The 20,405-nt window shown below is 51.8% G+C and overlaps 1 protein-coding gene and 1 long non-coding RNA gene across 9 annotated transcripts in view; both read right to left on the bottom strand.

Moving 5' to 3' along the window:
* The window catches only part of Foxp4 (forkhead box P4), a 57,500-nt gene extending 48,548 nt beyond the window's left edge, over positions 1–8,952 (bottom strand). For 3 of the 8 annotated variants that reach the window (NM_028767.2, NM_001110825.1, NM_001110824.1), the window contains exon 1: positions 8,526–8,952. The gene's annotated coding sequence lies outside the window, so the exon portion shown is untranslated. Of the gene's footprint in view, positions 1–8,315; positions 8,420–8,525 lie in introns of those variants that run through there. The other 5 variants (XM_030250108.1, XM_017317686.2, XM_017317688.2 and 2 more) reach the window with 4 other exon arrangements.
* An 841-nt stretch (positions 8,953–9,793) lies between these two features.
* Gm46601 lies at positions 9,794–11,159 on the bottom strand. The gene is made up of 3 exons (XR_003952247.1): positions 11,074–11,159; positions 10,239–10,353; positions 9,794–10,134 (listed from the first exon to the last, which is right to left on the bottom strand). It is a non-coding gene; the product is annotated as a predicted gene, 46601 (long non-coding RNA).

Genomic DNA, 20,405 nt, shown 5'->3' on the forward strand with positions numbered 1-20,405 from the left:
GGCATGGGCCTTAAAATGCACTTCATAGGAGAAAGGCAGGAAGACTTACTTGGAATGGAGTTTAATGGCTTCTGGTTCAAGTCCCAGCACCACCAAAATCCAACAAGAGCCGTGCTCCACTGTCAATTCCTGGGCAACAGCACAGGGAATCTGAGCTGATCAAGAGTCCTTATACATCGTCTCTGAGACATTGCCCTAAAGACTTTCTAGAGTCTTTGAGGCAGCTTCTCTCTACCCAGCCCTGACCCCAAGTCTCCTTAAAGAGTATTGAGATCAGCTAAATACGCCCATGTGAAATATGCTAACCAGCTTGAGTTTCTAGAGTCCCAGGAATTGGGAGGCAGAGACAGAAATATATGAACTTAAGGCCAGCCCCAGGTACACAGTAAGAGCCTGTTTCAAGAAAACAAAAAGGAAGGAAGGAAAAATGAAAGGAAGGAAGGAAGGAGAGAAAGAGACAGAGAGAGAAAGGGGAGTGGGGAATATCCAGGGTTGGAGAGATGGCTTAGTGGTTAAGAGCACTGGCCTCTTTTCCAAGGGATACTGCTGGAGTCAGGCACACATATGGTACACAGACATACACGCAGGCAAAACACCCATACGTATAAAAGAAAAGAGAGATGCTAAGTAAGACACCCTCAGTAGCTATGATAGCCACTGAAGGGGCCAGGGGAGAAGCAGCTGTCAGTCTCCATATGATCTCACTGCACAGGAAGGCAGGCTGTGTCTGACTGTCCAGAGGAAGCCCAAGCGGGGAGCATTTATGTGACACTTACCATGGGTTGGACTGTGTGGGAACCAACAAAAGTCACCAGGGGTGAAGTTAGTCAATAGGTAGCAATATTCCACTCCCCCTGGAATAATGAAGCATTTCAAGAGACACATTCCAGTGGACAGGTGACTCCAGCTAAGTCAGATCACCTCCGGGGACCTGGGTCCTTGAGCTGTCATGACAATAATAATCACGCCTTGGAAGCCACTGCAGGATGTGGGGCAGATCAGTAGGAGGCTGTAGAGCAATGCGTATCAACCTTTCGGATGCCGCAACCCACCACACAGTTCCTCGTGTGTGGTGACCCCAACCATAACATTATTGCCTTGCTACTTCATAACTATAATTGCACTCCTGTTGTGAACACTAATGTAAATATCTGACACACAGGATGTCTGACTGGGAACTCATGCGAAGCGAGTCTTTCCTTGTAAATCCTAGAACAGGGGTATCTTATAAAACCTTCCCACTATCATCTTTGGTTCAAGGGATGACCAGGGAATTCCACATGTTTCTGAATGACGCTGAGAGTTGGTTAACCTGCAGATAGTTAACCTAGCTGTTAGGACGCTGGAATAGGAGGTCCGGACTAGTGTTGCCAAGGGCAACAACTTCTAAATAACTCCTAAACATGGCGGAACAAGATGGCGGGAGGATGGATTAGTGGGAGGGCTCTGCAGGTAAAGGTTCGTGTCACCAAGCCTGACAGCCTGAGTTTGATTCCCAGAACCCATGCGGCAGGAGAGAACTGACTCCCAAAAGCTGGACTTGGACTTGGACATGTTACATGCCATGGCACATGTTCATGTGTGCACACACAAACAAGATGTTTAAAAAAGAAAAGTTGATGAGAGATTCCCTATTCTGTGTGTCTCTTTCCCTAACTAGGATGTAGCTGCCCCACCCCCTCCCAGGTTCTAGTCTGTGGAGCACTCAGGATCGGGGTCAGAGACAAACCCAGAAGGGTGAGATTTTGTTTGTTTAAGGAGAAACCAAACAGAGAGGAAGACTGTCTGTAAAGGTGAGTCCAGCCAGGACCCAGGCGGAGGGAGCCATTCAAGCCAAACCTGGCCAAGAGGCACAGCAGCGCCTCAATTTTAAAATATATGTGAAATTAAAAGCAGGAAGAAAGAGTGTGTGTGTGTGTGGGGGGGGGGGTTAGGCTGTTCTGGTAAGTGGGGGTGGGGTGGGGGACAGAAACACATAAGGGCCAAGCTGCAGCCGCCTCTCGGAGCTCTCTCTCTCTCCCAACGAGATTCAATTAATTGATAACAAGAGGCATCAAATTAATTTCTGGAGGATGTGAGATTCTGATGAAGGGAAGTCTCGTCGATGGGGATCAGGCAGGAGGAGGCAGCGCACTCCTTTAATCAGCCTCTGCCTGTCTAATTGGCAGAGAGGAGGCTGGCGAAGAGTCACAGGGTTTCTTGCCCTGAGTTCCACAGCGCCCCTTCAGAAAGTCCCTTCAGGGGCAGTGGGCCAGGGACACACAGTTGGGACAAAGATTGTGCGCACCCTCAAGAAGTTTAGGCCAGAGAGAGGAGGCTCTGCCCAATCATCAACTGCACAGCAGGAAACCTGATAACAGCAGAGAACAGCAGGCCAAAGTCCAGGCAGTGAGCTGCCCATCCTTAGCGGTGCCTTTCAGGGACCCTCCACAGAATATCTGAAGGACCCATAAAGTCACCCCTCAGCACTGGGAGCAAAGAGCTGAGCTGAGCACTACAAGACGATGAAGTCTGAGCACCCAAAATGCACAGTGGCATCCCTAGGCCCATGCCTTCGTCATATGTGACCTTCCATCAAGGGACAAGGATGCTCAATGTTCTTGGGGCGGGAGGAGGGTGGAGGAAGCGTTCAGTGCTTCCAACGCTAGTGTGCTCCAATCAGGAAGGGCAGGCAGCTTGTGGTCTCTGGGGGTAAACCCAGGGGAGACTGTCCCAGGGGACCAGAGGTAAGACCCTGAGCACAGCCTACTGCCACAAGTGCCATTGGCCCCTGGCTGCCCACCCTGCCTTGCCACCAACTTAGCATTTCCTGCAGCTACCCCTCATTGGACCCCGGGTGCATTTTTTTTTTTTGGTTTTTCGAGACAGGGTTTCTCTGTGTAGCCCTGGCTGTCCTGGAACTCACTTTGTAGACCAGGCTGGCCTCGAACTCAGAAATCCACCTGCCTCTGCCTCCTGAGTGCTGGGATTAAAGGCGTGTACCACCACGCCCGGCCCCCTGGGTGCATCTTAACGTGTCATTATTCCCCTCAAATTCTCCTGGACTGGGCCTTTTCCTTCCTTCACACAGGGAATCCCTGCAGAAAAGGAAGAAGTCCCTCTCTTTGGGACTGACTTCTTCAGGCTAATGTCTACTAGAAATTCAGACTCCTAGAAATGTAGGACAGAATGAACTATATCTCAGAAGCCAGTTCTGGTTCAGCAGGGTTGAGAAAAGCAGAACTCAGCCCTCCTTACCTGCCCACCCCTCCACTCTCCCCTCACGCTGGGATGGGATGGCGGCAAGGCAAGAACTCCGGCCCCACATACAAGTCCTGTCAGAACCCCAGCTGGCCTCTCGTCCTGGCAACCAGCTCCATGATCCACATTCCCCCTACTTGCTCAATTTTGGGTTTTCTGAGTTGCAAGAGAGCTCCTCTCATTTCCTCTCTTCTCTGGGTCTTTCCAATGTGTCTGCAGCACCCAGGAAGGATAGGGTTTAGAGACTGGACATGCTGGGAAGCCTGTCTCTATTTCCCAAGTCCTAGCCTCAATCCTGGCAGCCATCACTTTTCCCTCTCAGCCTGCCTGCCTGCCAGTCAGAATTTTGAGACATGCCATGCCCCATACCCAGATAGATAGATAGATAGATAAGATAGATTTGGGTTGCTTCTGCCCCATTCCCTACTTCAAACAATTTTTCTGCATGCTGTCCTACTATGAGGAAATCTACCATGGGTCCCCAGCACATTTACACAGTAGTGACTGGGGTCAGATGCATCAGAACCAACCCCAGCGGGAAAGCAAATTACCCTTCACTGCTATCTGGCATCACACATGCAATCCAGCCATCCGGAGGCATCGGAAAAGAAGAAGGAACTCAGGCGATGAGGCGACATCTGGGGCTGAAGGCACGAGCCTAATAGGGCTGGAGTTAAGATTCATGGCTTTGCTGCAGGTAACTGAATGTGTGTGTGTGTGTGTGTGTGTGTGTGAGAGAGAGAGAGAGAGAGAGAGAGAGATCCACTTACCTATAGCAAAGCCATGAATCTTCTCCCCTGCAGCCCCCCTCCCCTTTGTGTATGTCCATCTGTCCTGGGACCCTGTGATTCCAATGCAGTAGACCTTTTGTGTGGGGTGCTCTTGTTTTCCAGCCTATAAGAGTCCCCCAGTCCCTCAGAGAGAGCCCAGAATATGCACAAAGTCAGAGGTCAAAGGAAGCAGGGCTCCTCCTGGGAGCCTGGGCTTGGTCCAACCGGGAGTAAGCAAAGGTATTCATTTCCACAGAGAACTCCAGCCGGGGATGGGAAGGACAGCCACAGCCAACACGTTCAGGCTCCTGGCAAGAAAGGTGCTTGCCTCTTTGAGATGACAGTTCAGTAATCGTCCCTAAATCTGTGACTCTGCCTGACAGTTTTCTATGAGAACAGAAGCATTCATTCTCAAACAGCAGGAATCTCCCTTTTGTAAAGAAGAGACACCAGGCTTCCGGTAATGTTTTCTCTTCAGCCTTCTGGAGGAGTCTATCTCATGTGCATTTGCCTCTATTAGCACCTGAAGAAGGCCTAAGGGACAAGGCAGGGGAGGTGGTTGCAGGGAAAGCCCACCCTTACTAAAGGCAAGCAGGAAATACAGTCCAGTCACATCAGGGAGAGAGAGGGCCGGGCCGGGCTGCTGAAAGGAGTGGTCAGCCCCTCTATTCCTGCCCTTCTCCTTTACCCACAGCAGAGGCTCCAGACCCTGGTCATTCCGGAGCACTTTAGTCCTAGCTCTGCACCCGAGCAGGAGCGAAAACCTCACACAAGTTGCCACCTCTCTCTGGCTTCATTTCCCAGCCTGTAAAATGAAGGTTTATACTTCCAATATTTCCAGTATTCGGCCCAATAAGTGGCCTGGCAGTGCTGGTAGACTAATTTTGAAAAGAAAGAAAATGAAGCAAAGGCCGTCAGTGGACGGCCCTTGGCTGGCCAGACACTTGCTGGGCTGCGGAACTTTACCTCTGATTCAACTCCCAAGCCGCTCTTCGACTCTGGGCATTGTTGACCTACTTTATAACCTAAGAAAATGGAGGTTCCAGCAGCTTAATTAAGTTCCCCAGAGCCCTATCTCTAGTGCTAAGTTCCAAAGCCCTTTTCACTATGACACACGCATGGCCCTAGAGGTGAATGAGTTCTGTGCCTCAGGTTCTAGGGCTCCGGAACCACCTCAGAGGAAGCGATTTCAGCCAATAGAGGCACAGGATCCGGACCAAAACAAGATGGGCCCATGGCTGCCTTGGGCCTGGGGAAGCTGAGAGAGGATAAGAAAGAGAATGGGGGCAGAGAACCTCGGAAGCCCCATGAAAGGAGGGAAGTATCTCCTGCTGCTTAGGGAATAAGAATAAAGGCTCAGGCTGAAGCAGATTGTGTCTGGAAGGGAAACCTTCCAAAAAGTACTATGGGTAGCGAAGGGTTAAAATGTAGAGAAGAAAGGACGGCTTCAGGGGGAGATGCCCTTCCCTTCCCTCAAGCAGTCCTCTGAAACCAAACCCCTCCCATGCCACCCACCCACCCCCACCCCATATCTGTCTCTTCCAGGAATCCGAGGTCCACAGACCAGAACCCCCACCCCACCCCATGACAGCACAAGGGTACCCTAGTACCCAGCCTGGGATCTGCCTAGACAGGGTAGGAACTCAGCAAACACTGAGGAAATTACCAGATCAAAGAAAGCCACTCTCTTCCAATCCTCTGGGGGCCCTCCCCTGCTAAGCAAAGGTGTGTTTGGAGTCAGGGGCCAGCAGGATATGCACATTCCTAGCAAAATGGGACTGACCAGACAGACAGTCAGAAAGGAAGTTTCTGTCCAAAGGTAGAAGAAAGGGGCGGGTGCTCTAGGAAGGAAAGGGAGCAAGTCCCCCAACAAGTTTGGCCTGACCAGCCCTGCTCCCCCACGTACAGAGGTTCCTCAATTCCAACCCCCTCCCAGGGGCCCAGCCTTGGTGCCAGAAGAGACTCTAGCTACGGTCTCCTCCATCTTACCGCCAAGGCTGGAAGTAGGGTAGGGGCCGTGGTGGAGTGTGTGTGGTACACCTGTAATCCCAGCATCCCAGAGGCTACTGCAAAAGAAGCATACTGAGTGTGGTGGGGCCAGCCTAGGCAACATGAAGAGACAATGTCTCAAGTCTCCCCCTCCTTGCCCAGAAAACAACACAACACACCAATAACAAAACAATCAGGCACTTAGTGATCCCCACAAGCTGAGATTCGGATAGCACAGGATCTGCAGCGAGTGTGTGTGTGGGGTGGAGCACAACAGTCCCCGATACCCAGGCCACCTTGCCCAACAGCCTAGACTGGTGGTCCACTGCAGTCTACACTGATCTCAGAGCACCTCAGAGTCAGCAAGCCACTGAACTGTCTCTCCAAGCTCCAGAGAACAGTCCCTGAATCACCCTAGCAAGGAAGAAGTTTCTCAAGTTTAAGGAGAGGGGAAAAAAAATTAAGAAAGAAAAAAGAAAAGAAAAAAGGAAAGAAAGAAGAAAAGCTTGCAGACTTCCTACAGCGGTTTTCCGCGGGGGCGGGTAGAGGTCGTCTGAGGCCGACCGCTCCCCTTCAGGAGCCTCCTCCTGGCTCCCCGGTTGAGATCAACCAGGGGCTTAAAATGCCGGTGCGGCGGGTACCTAGGCCATGGGGCCAACCCACTGAGATTCACGTGGGTGGGGATGGGAAGGGGGTGATGGAAGATTAAGCTTCGCCAGGAAGCGGCGGAACAGCGTGGACCACCCGTTCCTTTTTTCATGGGACACTCGGGCAAACCACAGCGACTGTCGCTGAAACTGCATTCTCTCTCCCGACCCTGAATTACAGACCCAACACCGTCGGTTGCCAATCTAGGCGGGTGCTCTGCAACCCGGGCAAAGACGCTTTAAATTCGAGGTTAAAAAAAATCCCGCATTAGTCAAAATTCTTCTGGGATTGCTCCGGAACCGCCAAACGATGGCTCGGAATCAGGTTTGTTCCTCCCGGCCCCCAAGTCCACTACCCAGCTCGGATCAGAGCGCCGCGGTCCGCCGGGTCCGGACCGGTGCAGGGGTGCACGCCACAAGCGCTGATCTCCAGATATCTGAAATCCCAGGTGCCAAGGAAGGGAACCTGGAAACCCACAGGGCAGTGTTGGCGCAAGAGGCCCAGGGTGCAAAGAAGAGGGGCACTGTCTGAGAGAAAGAAACCCCGCTGATATCCCCGACCTCCCAACCTACAGAGTCGCCGGATGCAATAGCAGAGTGTTCACGAGGTCGCTTCAGTTTCGGGGTGGGGTGGTGGGGGGTGGGGGGTGGGAGGAGGTCAATCTGTGATGGTTAGAGCCTTTGCCTCAGAATCCGCGTCCCACGAAATCACACGTTCCTTCACACAGGTGGCCACGGCCCCGGGTCTCCCAGGACACCTCACCACCGGGTGCCACCAGGTTCTCCTCCAGTGAAGCTCAAGAAGTACAAGTTTTACGGAGAAGCAAAGTGCAAGATTTGAGCGCCGCGGAGGATGGCCGCGGGCCAGAGGGACGCTGGGGAGACTGTCTCACGAGTCACCAGAGTCTTCAGTCTGGGGGAATGGACTCCACTGCTCACTCCGGCAGCTTCATCTCTGGTGGCCTTGGGCCCACTCTCCGTTACCTTATTCCCTCACTCTCAAACCTCACACTACCCCGCAGGAGCTCTGTCCGAATGAGGAGGGTATCCACTAGATTAGTTCCCCACCGATCAGCTCCGGCGCACGTAAATAAATAAATAAATAAATAAATAAATAAATCACAGGGGCCATTACCAGTCTCTCTCAAGTCCCCAAGAAGTTTTCCGCTTTATCTCAGATCTGATTAAGAGATGCGGGAGTGGGGGGGGAGGTTGACTAGTCTCAGCACTTTCGAAGTGTGACCTCCACAAACCAAGGCGATGAGGTGTTTGAGATTGTTGCCCCCCCCAACACACACACCAACACACACACACAGACTCAAGTCTTTCTGTTTGTCCTGGGGAGTCCCGTGCAGACTGGACTTGGGGGGATCCCAGTTCACCACTTCCCTTCCCGGCTCAGGAAAGTCCGGGCCGGGAAGTATTCTTTGTCTCACTCCGGGAGGGGGGGTCGCGCCCCCTAACACCCCATTCCCAGCAGCGAGGCCAGGAGGGGGCGGAGCCCAGATTCTTGGGGCAGGGCGGGCCTCAGTGGCTTCTCCAAGCCGCCCCCCCTCCGCCCCGGCCAGCTTCCCGCTGCCCCCCAGCCCCGCGCCTCAGCCCCCACCTGTTCCCCAGACAGCTCCGATCGGCTGGGGGCCCGGGCCGGGGGCAGGGTCTCTCAACTCACCAGGGTCAGTGCTCCGCGGCCGGCCCAGCTGGAACAAAGTGCTCCGGCCCGGGGCCGGGCTCCTCCGGCGGCCGACGCGCCTCGGGCGGGCAGTTTGCAAACACAAAGTGAGCCGGGGAGCAGGCGAGAGAGTGAGCGAGCTAGGGAGTTGGACGAGTCCCCGGCCCAGCCCCCACCCGGATCCCTGGGGTCCCTGAATCGGCCACCTACCTGTCCGGCCCGGCCGCTCAGTGCGGGCTCCGGCCCGTCAGCCCGCACGGGGCATGGGGCTCGCTCGGGTCGCAGCCCGGGCCCGCCGCCACTCGCCGGGGCTGCCCCTGCGCTCCGAAGCGATCTTTCTAGCGCCGATCGCCGCGCGCCTTAGCCCCTTGGGGGCATCGCACTTTGGAGGATGGCTTGGCTCTCTCCAGCTTCCGATCGTCCTTCCCCGGGCTCCGGCGACGCTCCTGAGCTCGCTCCGGCTCCGGGGCTCCGGGACCCCGGCGTCCCCGCCCCCGGCCCAGCCCTGGTTCCGGCCCGGGCTCCTCCCCGCCGCGCCGCGGCCGCCTGCGCCGCGCCCTGATCGCGTGTTGGGGGGCTCCGTCCCGGCAGCTGGTGGCACTGTCCGGTCCGTAGGGGCGACCGGCTCCGGACTCCGAGGGGCTGCGACTGAGCCCCGGCTGCGAGTGGCTGCGAGCGATCGGCGCGCGGGCGGGGCACACCGGGCGGGGGGACCGGAGGGGTGGAGGGAAGGAGGGAGCGCGCCGAGCGACAGGGAGGAGGGAGCGAACGAGCGAGCGGCGGAGGGAGGGGAGACTAACTTCTAGTGCTACCATAATTCGCCTAAAGCAGGTGCAGCCACTTTTCCCCCTGAGAGGCGGCCAGCGGCAAGCCGAAGAGGACCACGTGGACCAAACTTTGGGGAAGGAAAAAATGGGGACGTGGGGCTACCGATCTGCCAAAGTCGATAGGCCGTAGAGTTTCACAGTGGACTGGGGACCCATCCGATGGGAGGCTTTATTAACTCTGGCCTTTTCCTGGAACCTGGAGGTACGGCCAAGTCCTGCTGGCACACGGTTCACTGGTTTCGGGCGGGCTGCGCCTGGCGCGGGGAGTGGTCAGGACCCCCCCCCCCCCAGTCCGAAGCCGACGTCCAGCGCGGGCCCTGCCGCGCCTCCCTCTGACTCCCCACTGTGTGGGGGCTGGGGCTGGGGAGGCTCTTTCTGGGCTTTGTGAACAGTCTTTTCTCCCATCCCGGCGCGCACGCGCTGCCGCCTCGGTCTGCAAAGGGGAATTTCCTATAAAGTGCTGTGAGAACCGATGGAGAAAGGGCTTCAGGCTGGATCCACGCGGGCCAAGCACAGAGCAAAGTCGAGGCAATTATCTGAACAAATTAGATTGTAAACAAAACTTGGCGTCCCTGAATACCGCTTGTGCCCAGGGGGACCGTGAGGATGGGGGTGGGGGTGGGGTTGGGGACGCTGGTGTGTGTTTGGGTTGGGAGGGGGAAGTCCGGGCACGGAAAGGCCCAGGTTCCGAGGGGGAGGACTAAATTGGGTAGCAGGAGCCAGGCTCAGACTGGTGGAGAACTGAGAGAGAGAGAAAAAAAATCCTCCCACTCTCTACCCAAACATCTTCCCTTTCGGGTGTGTGAAGAGGTGAGGGGCACGCCTCAGGGACCCTCCGTGTTTGGCCCACCCTGCCCAGAGAAGTTATGGGTTGAGCACAGGAAGGCAGTGACTCTGGGAGACCCTGTTGGCTTCGGGTTACCTTGAGGCAGGTGACCAAGGGCAGGCAGACCCCATGGAGGATGAACTGGGTAAGGACTGGGCCTGGTTTCCTGGGGATAACATATTTTGGAGAAAACTCTTAAAAAAAAAAAAAACACAACAACAACAACAAAAACGGGTTTCTGAGATAACAGCTTAAGCAATTTCTGCTCACCTATTCTGCCCCTTTTCCGTGGGCCAGGAGCTGAAAGGTGGTAGTTACAACCCAGCTCTGAAGCATCTCTGTTTGCGCAAGTGGACAGACACAAAGAGGGCAAACATAGACCCTGCTGAAATTTGGAGACACACAGATGTCAAGCTGGATAGGGCTGCTGTGCAGCTTGTTTAGGTATTTGCGTTGCGGGATGCGTTGAGCAAATCGCCTCCGGAAGTGCTAAACACAAGCTCTCCCACCTAGCCACGCCCACAGCCCAGCTCTTTTATTTGGACTGCATGGTGACCGGTCCAGTAGAAATGAAACTCAAATGACAGTAGGTGTAGTGGCCAGCTCTTGGGTGGTAAGGGCAGAAGGTTCAGCAGTTCAAGGTCATCTTTAACGACAGATGGGGTTCCAGGCCAGCTTGGGCTACAAGAGGCCCGGTTTCAAAAATCCAAACCAGTGCTGGTCAGATTGCTCAATGGATAGAGACACCTATCAATTCCCTAAAGTTGGACCCTGGGACCCACATCTTGAAAGTATTCTCTTGGGCGGTTAAGAGCACTGGCTGCTCTTCCAGAGGTCCTGAGTTCAATTCCCAGCAACCACATGGCTCACAACCATCTGTAATGGGATCCGATGCCCTCTTCTGGTGTGTCTGAAGACAGCAACAGTGGACTCATAGAATAAATAAATAATTCTTAATAAAAAAAGAAAGTATTATCTGACTTCTGCGCATGCATGCACACACATAAAATAAATTGTTATTTTTTTTTTGTTTTTAAAACATCTTTTAATCCAAAACAAACAACCAAAGTCAAGGACTAGATAGTAGCTACCATGTCAATCTTACCTCCTGGCAGGTATGCTGGCTCTTGAATCTTCATGATTATTCCACAGGGAAGATCTTTTGTTAGCTCTGCTTTATCTAGGAGGAAACTGAGGCCAAAAGGACACTTGCCATGTCGAAGTTTACACCCTAGCTGGATGGAGCAGTTCCAACCGGAGCAGTTTGTCTCGGACAGGGTTTTATTCTGGAGCTCTTGAACCGGAGGGTCTTTGTATTGCCTTGTGTGGAGAGGCAGCTGAGTGGCATCATGGTGTACAGACAACCAGGGACCCTTGGGCTAGTGACCCTGCTCCAAAGTTTTCTTCCCATCTTGTCTACAACAGGGGCTAAGGGGAAAGTAGCAATGAGAGACTGACTAGGACAGAGAAGGCAGGTGTGCGCCGTCACAGAACTCTGCCCCCTTACTTTGCCACAACAGTTCCTTCCTTGCTCCCACAGGGCATGCTGGGAAAATAACTTTTGCTTTTTTTTTTCTTTCGTTTCAGTTTACCCCTCTACTCAGGCCTACTCAGTCCCCTGCGGGACTGTGGAATTTGCGAGTCAGAGTGGGAAGCCCAAGGGAGTCAGAAGACCCCATCTTGTCCTAATTGAGGCAATTCAGGGGAGAAAACAGACCTCTTGAAAGAAGGTAACAGAACAGACAATGTCTTGGTCACAGTAGCCAGTTCAGAGTCCTTTCTCTCAGTTTGTGTCAGTTTGGAGGGGTTCCCCCACAGGAATCCTGTCTTAGACAGGGTTTCTATTCCTGCACAAATATCATGACCAAGAAGCAAGTTGGGGAGGAAAGGGTTTATTCAGCTTACACTTTCCACATTGCTGTTCATCACCAAAGGAAGTCAGGACTGGAACTCAAGCAGGTCAGGAAGCAGGAGCTGATGCAGAGGCCATGGAGGGATATTCTTTACTGGCTTGCTTCCCCTGGCTTGCTCAGCCTGCTCTCTTATAGAACCCAAGACTACCAGCCCAGAGATGGTCCCACCCACAAGGGGCCTTTCCCCCTTGATCACTAATTGAGAAAATGCCTTACAGTTGGATCTCATGGAGGCATTTCCTCAACTGAAGCTCCTTTCTCTGTGATAACTCCAGCTGTGTCAAGTTGACACAAAACTAGCCAGTACAAATCCTAAGTTCCCCAAGGGCCTCACTGTGACTCCTCCTATCCCAGCATGCAAGGCAAGAGCAGAAGCCCAGGCGGTCCCCTCCCCACAAGTCCCATACCTGCAGGCCCGACTGGAAGACAGAGGCCAAAGTCAGGACCATGAGGGTGGAGTCAGGCAGTCTTAGGTTGAATGACATCCTAGGCACCTACAGACATTTGCCCTGGACAGATGATAGTTTTCAGCCTCCCTCCCTTCAGTCACAAGATTGAAAGGATGCCTTCCTAAGGCAGAGAGCGTGAAGAACACTTGTGCAAAGCTTACTGACTTGTGCCCAAAGTGTTTTCCTTAAACACTTAGTTTTTCTTTTGTGAGACCTGGTTTCCTTATCTTTTTCCCTCCCTCCCTCCCTCCCTCCCTCCCTCCCTCCCTCCCTCCCTCCCTCCCTCCCTCTCTTTTGTTTGTTTGTTTGTTTGTTTTTCAAGGCTGGATTTCTCCTACAATAGCCCTGGCTGTCCTGGACTTGCTTTGTAGACAAGGCTAACCTCAGACTCACAGAGATCCACCTGCCTGTGCTTCGAGAGTGCTGGGATTAAAGGCATGCACCAATACACCTGGCTCACCAGCACGCCTGTTTGGTTCGAAGTCCAGTTTACTTACTTTCTTTCTTTCTTTCTTTCTTTCTCTCTCTCTCTCTCTCTCTCTCTTTCTTTTTCTTTCTTTCTTTCTTTCTTTCTTTCTTAATTTCTTTCTTTCTTCCTCCCTCCCTCCCTCCCTCCCTCCCTCCCTCCCTCCCTCCCTCTTTTCTCTCTCTCTCTCTCTCTCTGTCTCTCTCTCTCTGTCTCTGTCTCTGTCTCTCTGTCTCTCTCTCCTTTTTGAGACAGGGTTTCTCTGAGTAGCCCTGGCTGTCCTGGAACTCACTCTGTAGACCAGGCTGGCCTCGAACTCAGAAATCTGCCTTCCTCTGTCTCCCAAGTGCTGGGATTAAAGGTGTATGCCACCACTGCCTGGCCGAGCCCCAGTTTTCTTTTTTCTTTTTTTTTTTTTTTAATTTTTTTTTAGATTTATTTATTGGTTATATGTAAGTACACTGTAGCTGTCTTCAGACACTCCAGAAGAGGGCATCAGATCTCATTATGGATGGTTGTGAGCCACCATGTGGTTGCTGGGATTTGAACTCCGAACCTTCGGAAGAGCAGTCGGGTGCTCTTACCCATTGAGCCATCTCGCCAGCCCCGCCCCAGTTTTCTTAAGGTAACCTCAGAAGGGCCAAATTATAAGAGCTGTCAGTTAGGACATTCTAGAGTGTACTAGGCCATCTGCAGGGCTCTTGTTCCATTCTACAAGCAAAGATGGCTCTCAGAGGTGGGGTAACTTGCTTAGGATCACAAAGCGAGGAGGTGCTTGCTATCAAGTCTCTTTTGAGCTGGGAAACAGACTTTCCAGAGCCTGAGCTGGCCAATAGAGGGAATTGCTTCTGGCAGGAGGTCTGAGATCACTTTAGAGGCCACAATGGTGAGTATGCATTTAGAAACAGTGTATCTAATCCCACACTCCGAACACACCCAGATACTTTGTTTCAATTCATCAGGCTGCAAGGGAACTTATCTTTTTTTTTTCTCCTTAAAAGTTTTCAATCATTTTATCTTTCTAGATTGTGTGTGTGTGTGTGTGTGTGTGTGTGTGTGTGTGTGTAGGAGCGTTTTGCCTGCATCTATATATGTGTACCACATAAGTGCAGTGCCCAAGGAGGCCAGAAGAGGGCGTCAGATCCGGTCCCTAAAACTGGAGTTACAGATGGTTGTGAGACTCGCTGTGGGTGCTGGGAACTGAACCCAGGTTCTCTGCAAGAGGTGCTCCTAAAGGCTGAGCCAGTCTCTACTAGTTTCTGAAAGATTTTTTTAAAAATGTATATATGTGTGTGTGTGTTACACACACAAGTGTGTTGGGTGCCTGAGGAGTCCAGAAGAGGGTGAGTCCCAGAAGCTAGAGTTACAGGTTGTTGTGAGCCACCTGGTTTGGTTGCTTGGAACCCAAATCTTACTCTCTGAAAGAACATCATGTGCTCACAACTGCCTCCTCTCTGGCCCATCTTTATCCCCAGCACACTGGAAGCAGAGGCTGAAGGATTTAAAGTCCTGACAGCAAATTCAAGACTAGCCTGCGATACATCTGAATCTCTCCGACATGTCAGAGTCTCCGATACCATTCCGCTGTATTTATGTCTGTGTCTTTCCCGCTTCCCTGTCACTGATGGACAGTTAGACTCTGGGTGTTTGCCCAGCGTGGCCTCACTGCAGTTCCCTTCCTTTTGTGACCCCCATTTCCCTTCTGCAGAGTTGTCACTCCTGTCCTTTCTCACCTCCAGGTCCCCCTTTCTCTGGAATTTTCTCCCCTCCCCATCTATCATTTGCCGTCTTTCAGAAAGATCTGTGCTGTTGGGGTGGGGGGAGGCAGTGAGGGATGCAAGGGCAGTTTTTAGCTTCCCACAAAGGCCTCTGTTCCCCAAGATAAATGACAATTTAAACAAAGAAATATTTCATTAAGGGTTGATATCTTAATGAGCTGTGCCAGGATCCTTCCAGGCACTCTGTAGACTCCCCCTTACACTAAGAGGGGGCTCCAGCCCCTGCGGGAAGCTTATCAGTTTACCATATTGGCCTGAATAGAAGACCATAACTGTGGGACTAGGTCCCTGGCATGGTGGAGTTGAGACCCATCGGCCTATGTGCCAGAGCCCTGGGAGATGCTTGCAGCAGCTTTAAAATTACTTCAAAGAATACAGACACTAAGATTTGTGTCTGTCATGGTGGTGGACACAGGGACTTTGGGCTGATTGGTAGAGAATCTCTCATTAAAGATCAGGAAATGAACAATGCTACGACAAGCCGTGAGCAGTTTTCCATTAATTAGAGAATGCCAGCAACGGGTCACATGAGAGCTCTGCACAGAGAGGTTTCCGTATGGGGAAAGTGAGCCGGGCAGAGCAGGACCCAGGAGAGCAGCCCTGGTGCCTTCCCTTTCCCTCTATGGTTCTTTGAGGTAGGTGAAGTTGAGAGGCAATCTCAGTGCATGCCTTTAGTCCCAGCACTCAGGCAGCAGGGACAGGGGCAGGGGCAGGGGCAGGCAGATCTCTGTGAGTTTGAAGCCAGCCTGGTCTATGTAGTGAGTTCCAGTACACAGGACTACGTAGTGAGACCCTGTCTCAAGAGAGAGACAGAGACAGGGAGAATAGCTCAGGCTGGTCTCAAGGCCAGGACTATGACAGTCCTCCTTCCTCAGCCTCAGTGTTGGGCTGCAGGTGAGTGCCGCCATGCTCTCTACCCACTGTGACATCACTGGCCACCCTGACTCTCACATCCTATCCCATCTAGCACTGAGGATACAAAGCAAGGCTTCGTGTGTGCAGTATGAATCCATATCATTGAGCTGCATCGCCAGCACAATCCACCCACCCAAACAGACAGTGGATGTAAGGTGGCCTTTCTCCGTCCCTATTGGATGTGGTATATGAGCTGACCTGCTTCTTAGGTTTCTGTACACTCCACTGAGCCATATTCTAGGCCAGGCCGGAACCCCAGGATTCCCTTCCCGGTTCATTGATTCCCTCTTCTTTCTGGTCTCTCCCTTATCACTTAGGATCCGTTCTTCTCCAGGTTCATCTACGTTTGACCGCTGGCCTTCTCACCCCAAGATTCTCTCTGTTGCCAGGTAGCTGGAGATTCACAGAGTGAGCAGCTGAAGGCTTGGGTGAGGTGGATGCTAGTGGAGCAGACTGGTACCCTAGGCTGAGTGCTAGGTGTTCTGCACACCACCTCATCATCACCTAGGGCATGATGGGGTTGCTGTCTTGTTATGTCTCACCCTGACCACTGCACCCTTTAGCTTCCCACAAACCAATGCCTGCTTTTTCTTTCTCTGAGGGTTCCTTCCAAGTATCAGAGCCAACTACTCCATAGGGAGGAGTCCATAAATTTGGGGAGTTAATCCTCTCTAGCATAACAGGTAGGATCCGATGTATAAATATCTCATTTAAAAAACAAATCCGCCCATGCATGGATCCGTGGTAGTCGACCACTTGCTTAGTATATATACAGCCTTGGGTGGAATTCCCAGCACTGCCAAAGAGAACGAGAAGGAAGGGAGGAAGAACAGAAACGTGGTATGTAGCAGTTCACACTTGTAATTGAAGCTCTAGGGAGGCTGAGGCAGGAGAATCACTATGAATCAGAGGCCAGCATGGGCTACAGAGTGAATAGCAGGCCAGCCTGGGCTAGAGTGAGACCCTGTCTCAGGGAAACGAACATCACCACAAAGGTAACTAACTCTCAGGCATGCCCACTCCTTGTACCCAAGGGTTGCTGGCGGCACTGGGACCACACTTAGTCGCTGACTTGAAAACACATTCATTGTGTTCCTCCCCGTTCACGTCTTATTTCCCCATTCCTCTGCTGAGGTTCCTGTGAGTCACATTGCTTGCAATGGAATGGGTCCTCTCCCAGCTGCTTTTGTGGGGGGATGGGTCCTCTCCGGCTGCTTCTGTGGATGTTGCTATGATATTTTGGGACAGGACAAGAAGGTCAGTGGACCTTGACCTCAGTCTCAGGATTATAAAGAGCATGGCCCGGGTTCAGTCTGTGGCTTCTGACACAACAGGGATCTCATCTGTCTCCCCTGTTTCCCTCAAAGAGTTAGGGTTCAAGGCCATTTCCTGGTTTTGTTAGAGTTTATTGGGGGGGCTGGAGTTATGGGTGGCTTAGCAGGGAAGAGCACTGGCAGCTCTTGCAAATGACTCACATTTGGATCTCAGTACCCACATTATGGCTCCTATTTGTAATTCCAGTTCCGGGAGATGGGGGTGAGGGTGGGGGTATCTGATGCCCTCTTCTGGTCTTTGAGGGCACCAGGCACACATATGGTACACATACATTCAAATACTCATACACACAATAAAATACAATGTAAAAAAACGTATGTTGGGCTGGAGGAGATAAAAATGTGGCTCAGTGGTTAGGAACACTTGCAGTTTTGGAAGAGGATCAGAGTTTAGTTCCCAGCACGTGTTTCGGATGGTTTACAACCTCCTGTAACTCCAGTTCCAGGGGATGCTATGCTCTTTCTGATCTCCGAAGGCACCTGTATAAATGTGCACAGACATGCGCACATACATACAAGTAAACACACACATATAAGTAAATACAAACTAGTTTTAGAGATTATTTATTTATTTATTTATTTCATGTATGTGAGCACACTGTAGCTGTCTTCGGACACATCAGAAGATCAGATCCCATTACAGATGGTTGTGAGCCACCATGTGGTTGCTGGGAATTGAACTCAGGACCTCTGGAAGAGCAGTCAGTGTGCTCTTATCCGCTGAGCCATCTCTCTAGCCCTTTAAAGATGTTTTAAATGTGTGAGTGTATGCCACATATGTACAGGTGGCCAAAGAAGCCAGAAGGGGGTGCTGGGTCCTCTGGCACTGAAGTTACCCATGGCTATGAAGCACCTGATGTGGATGCTCGGGACGTCCTCTGGGAGATTAGTAGGTTCTCTTAACTTCTGAACCATTGCTCAGTCTTCCTCGGTATTAACATCTTGAAGGTAGAAGGTGAGGGGTGGGTAGGTAGATCCAGTGGACACAGGACATAGAAAGTATTTCTGGGCTATTCAGTCTCCTGTGCCTCCTCTCAGGGCTGCTGGCTGACAGTTCTAGTCAGAGCCTGGGATTGTAGACTGAAAGCTGAGACAGTTAAGTCTTAGGGCCAGAGACAGGGCAAATGAGGAGAAGAAAGCCACTAAGAAGGCGGGACAGAAGATGGCTGTTCTTGGGACTCAGGGATGATAGCTGAAGAATCTTTCCAAGCCTTTCCTTAAACAGCATTCTCTACAAAAGGCAACCGAGGCGTGAGAAGGAGGGTTTGCTGCTTTGTGGTGCTGGGGACTGAACTGAGAGCCTTTTAGATGCTAGGCGAGTGTTCCACCACTGTGCTACATGCCCAGTCCAGGAAGGAATTTCTCACTGAAGCATGTTCATCCTCTGAATGTAGGATGTCCCCCTGCTGAGAACCTTAGGACCAGAGGGGATATTAGTCTGCTTCTTTCAAGAAATATGTATTTAAGGTGTGTGAATGCCTCTGTGTGTGTGTGTGTGTGTGTGTGTGTGTGTGTATACCACATGTACCACATACAACAGCCCATGGGGGTCAGAAGATGGTATAGTATCCCGGAACCTGGAGTAATAGAAAATTGTGAGGTGCCACGTGGGTCTGGGAACCAAGCCCAGGTCCAATGTGTACTCTTAACCACGAGCCATCTCTCCAGCCCCCACAGTCAGCCTTTTATTAATATGGGTGTAGAGGCCAGCACCACAAGCAGGATGACCAATGCCTTCTAAGCTGGAGAGAATGGAATAGCATCTTCTTGCCTTACATTCGCTCAGAGGCAGGGCAGCCATAAGGATTCCAGTGGTTTGTTCAGGTAGTGTCAGAAACTATTGGTCGGAAGTGGGATAGAGAGGAGGGAGAGATCGCAGTATTAATATACGGAATGTATATACTCAAGGAACCTTGTGGAATGCACCCCAAGTCCTTGCACAGAGGGCCAGGGAGATGGAGCCTACATCTTTCTCCCCCAGATCTTTGGGTACTGCGGCAGACAGGCTTGCAGATGTCTTATGGTAATACATCCATGTTAGCCCGGGATGTAGAAATGAGTATTTCCTTGACCAGACACGCCCTTCCCACCCCAGCAAACAGCAGGTGTGGCATTCTAAGTTCATTACCAAAATCTGGGAGACAAGGGAAGGGTCCTGGCGCCTGCCACACTCTGCCCTCCTTAGCTTTCCGTTTGTGTGGGTTTCCGGGGGGCTTCGTCCCTAGCCCATTGTCCCCTCCTCTCCTCTGCACTGGGGGCTTTCTCGCTTCTGAGATGGACCCAGAGCTGTGCGCACACTACCTTCTTGGGCAATCCCATTGACTCTCATAGTTTGCTTTAGTTTGAAGTTATTTATGTTGCTTGTCAATATTGTATGTGTATTCGTGGTCACGCATGCTATGGCACATGTCGGGTCAGAAGAGAACTCTGTGGAGTTGTTCCTCTCCTAACACCTTTATGTGAGCTCTGGGCACTGAACTCAGCTGATGGAGTTTGCATCACTGAGTAGCAAGACCCTTTAAGCCCTGTGCCCGGCCTCTAGGGTTTTTTTTTTTTTTTTTTTTTTTTTTTTAATGTGTGTGGGTATGTTGCCTGCCTGCATGTATGTACATATGTATGCTTACCTAGCACCTGCAGAGGTCAGACAAGGACATCAGATTTCCTGGAACTGGAGTTACAGATGGTTGTGATGTGGGTGCTGGGAACTGAGATCTGGTCCCTTGGAAGAGCAGCAAGTGCTTTTAACTACTGAGCCATCTCTCTATCCCCATACTCTCTTGGATTTAACTACCTCCCGTATGTTGGTGGCTTCTGGTATCATCCTACCTTAGATTTTTAGCCCACACCTATTCCTGTGGGCCTCACGGAATAACACACACAAAATGTCTCCAACCCTAGTCATCATCACTGAATCTCCGATCCTCCTGCTTCCACCTCCTGAATGCTTGGATTACAGGTGTGGACCATCAAGGCTCGCTTATGTGGTTCTGGGGACCAAGCCCTGGACATTGTGCATACTGGGTAGCCACGTCACCATTTGAGGCACACTCCCAGCCTCACATTCATTGATTTCACTTAAAGCATGCTTTTCCCATGGGTCCGCTCAGAGCCACCGGGTTCTCCCATCTCTTCCTCTACACATCCAGTCAGCACCTGTCCTGCCAAGCAGCTCCCAAGCGCCTTCCAGAGCCATTCATTTCCGTCTCTCCACCCACACGCTGTTCGCCACTGGGACCCTCGTTACTGACGACCTGGAACATTCTGGTTTCTGTACTGGACCCTTATTTCCAGTCTGATTCTCTCAAAAAACCTCCCCTCCAATGCATCCATCATCTGTAATAATCAAAAAGCTCTAGGCTAGGGGCTGGAGAGATGGCTCAGCAGTTGAGAGCACTGGCTGCTCTTCCAGAGGACCTGGGTTCAATTCCTAGCACACACATGGTAGATCTCGGCTGTCTGTAACTCCTGTTCCAGGTGATCTGACACCCTTGCACAGACATACGTGTAGGCAGAACACCAATGTACACAACAGTGAATATATATATATATATATATATATTTAAAAAGGTCTAGCCACACTCG

This window comes from Mus musculus, chromosome 17 (assembly GCF_000001635.26).
Source record: "Mus musculus strain C57BL/6J chromosome 17, GRCm38.p6 C57BL/6J".
Lineage (NCBI taxonomy): Eukaryota > Metazoa > Chordata > Mammalia > Rodentia > Muridae > Mus > Mus musculus.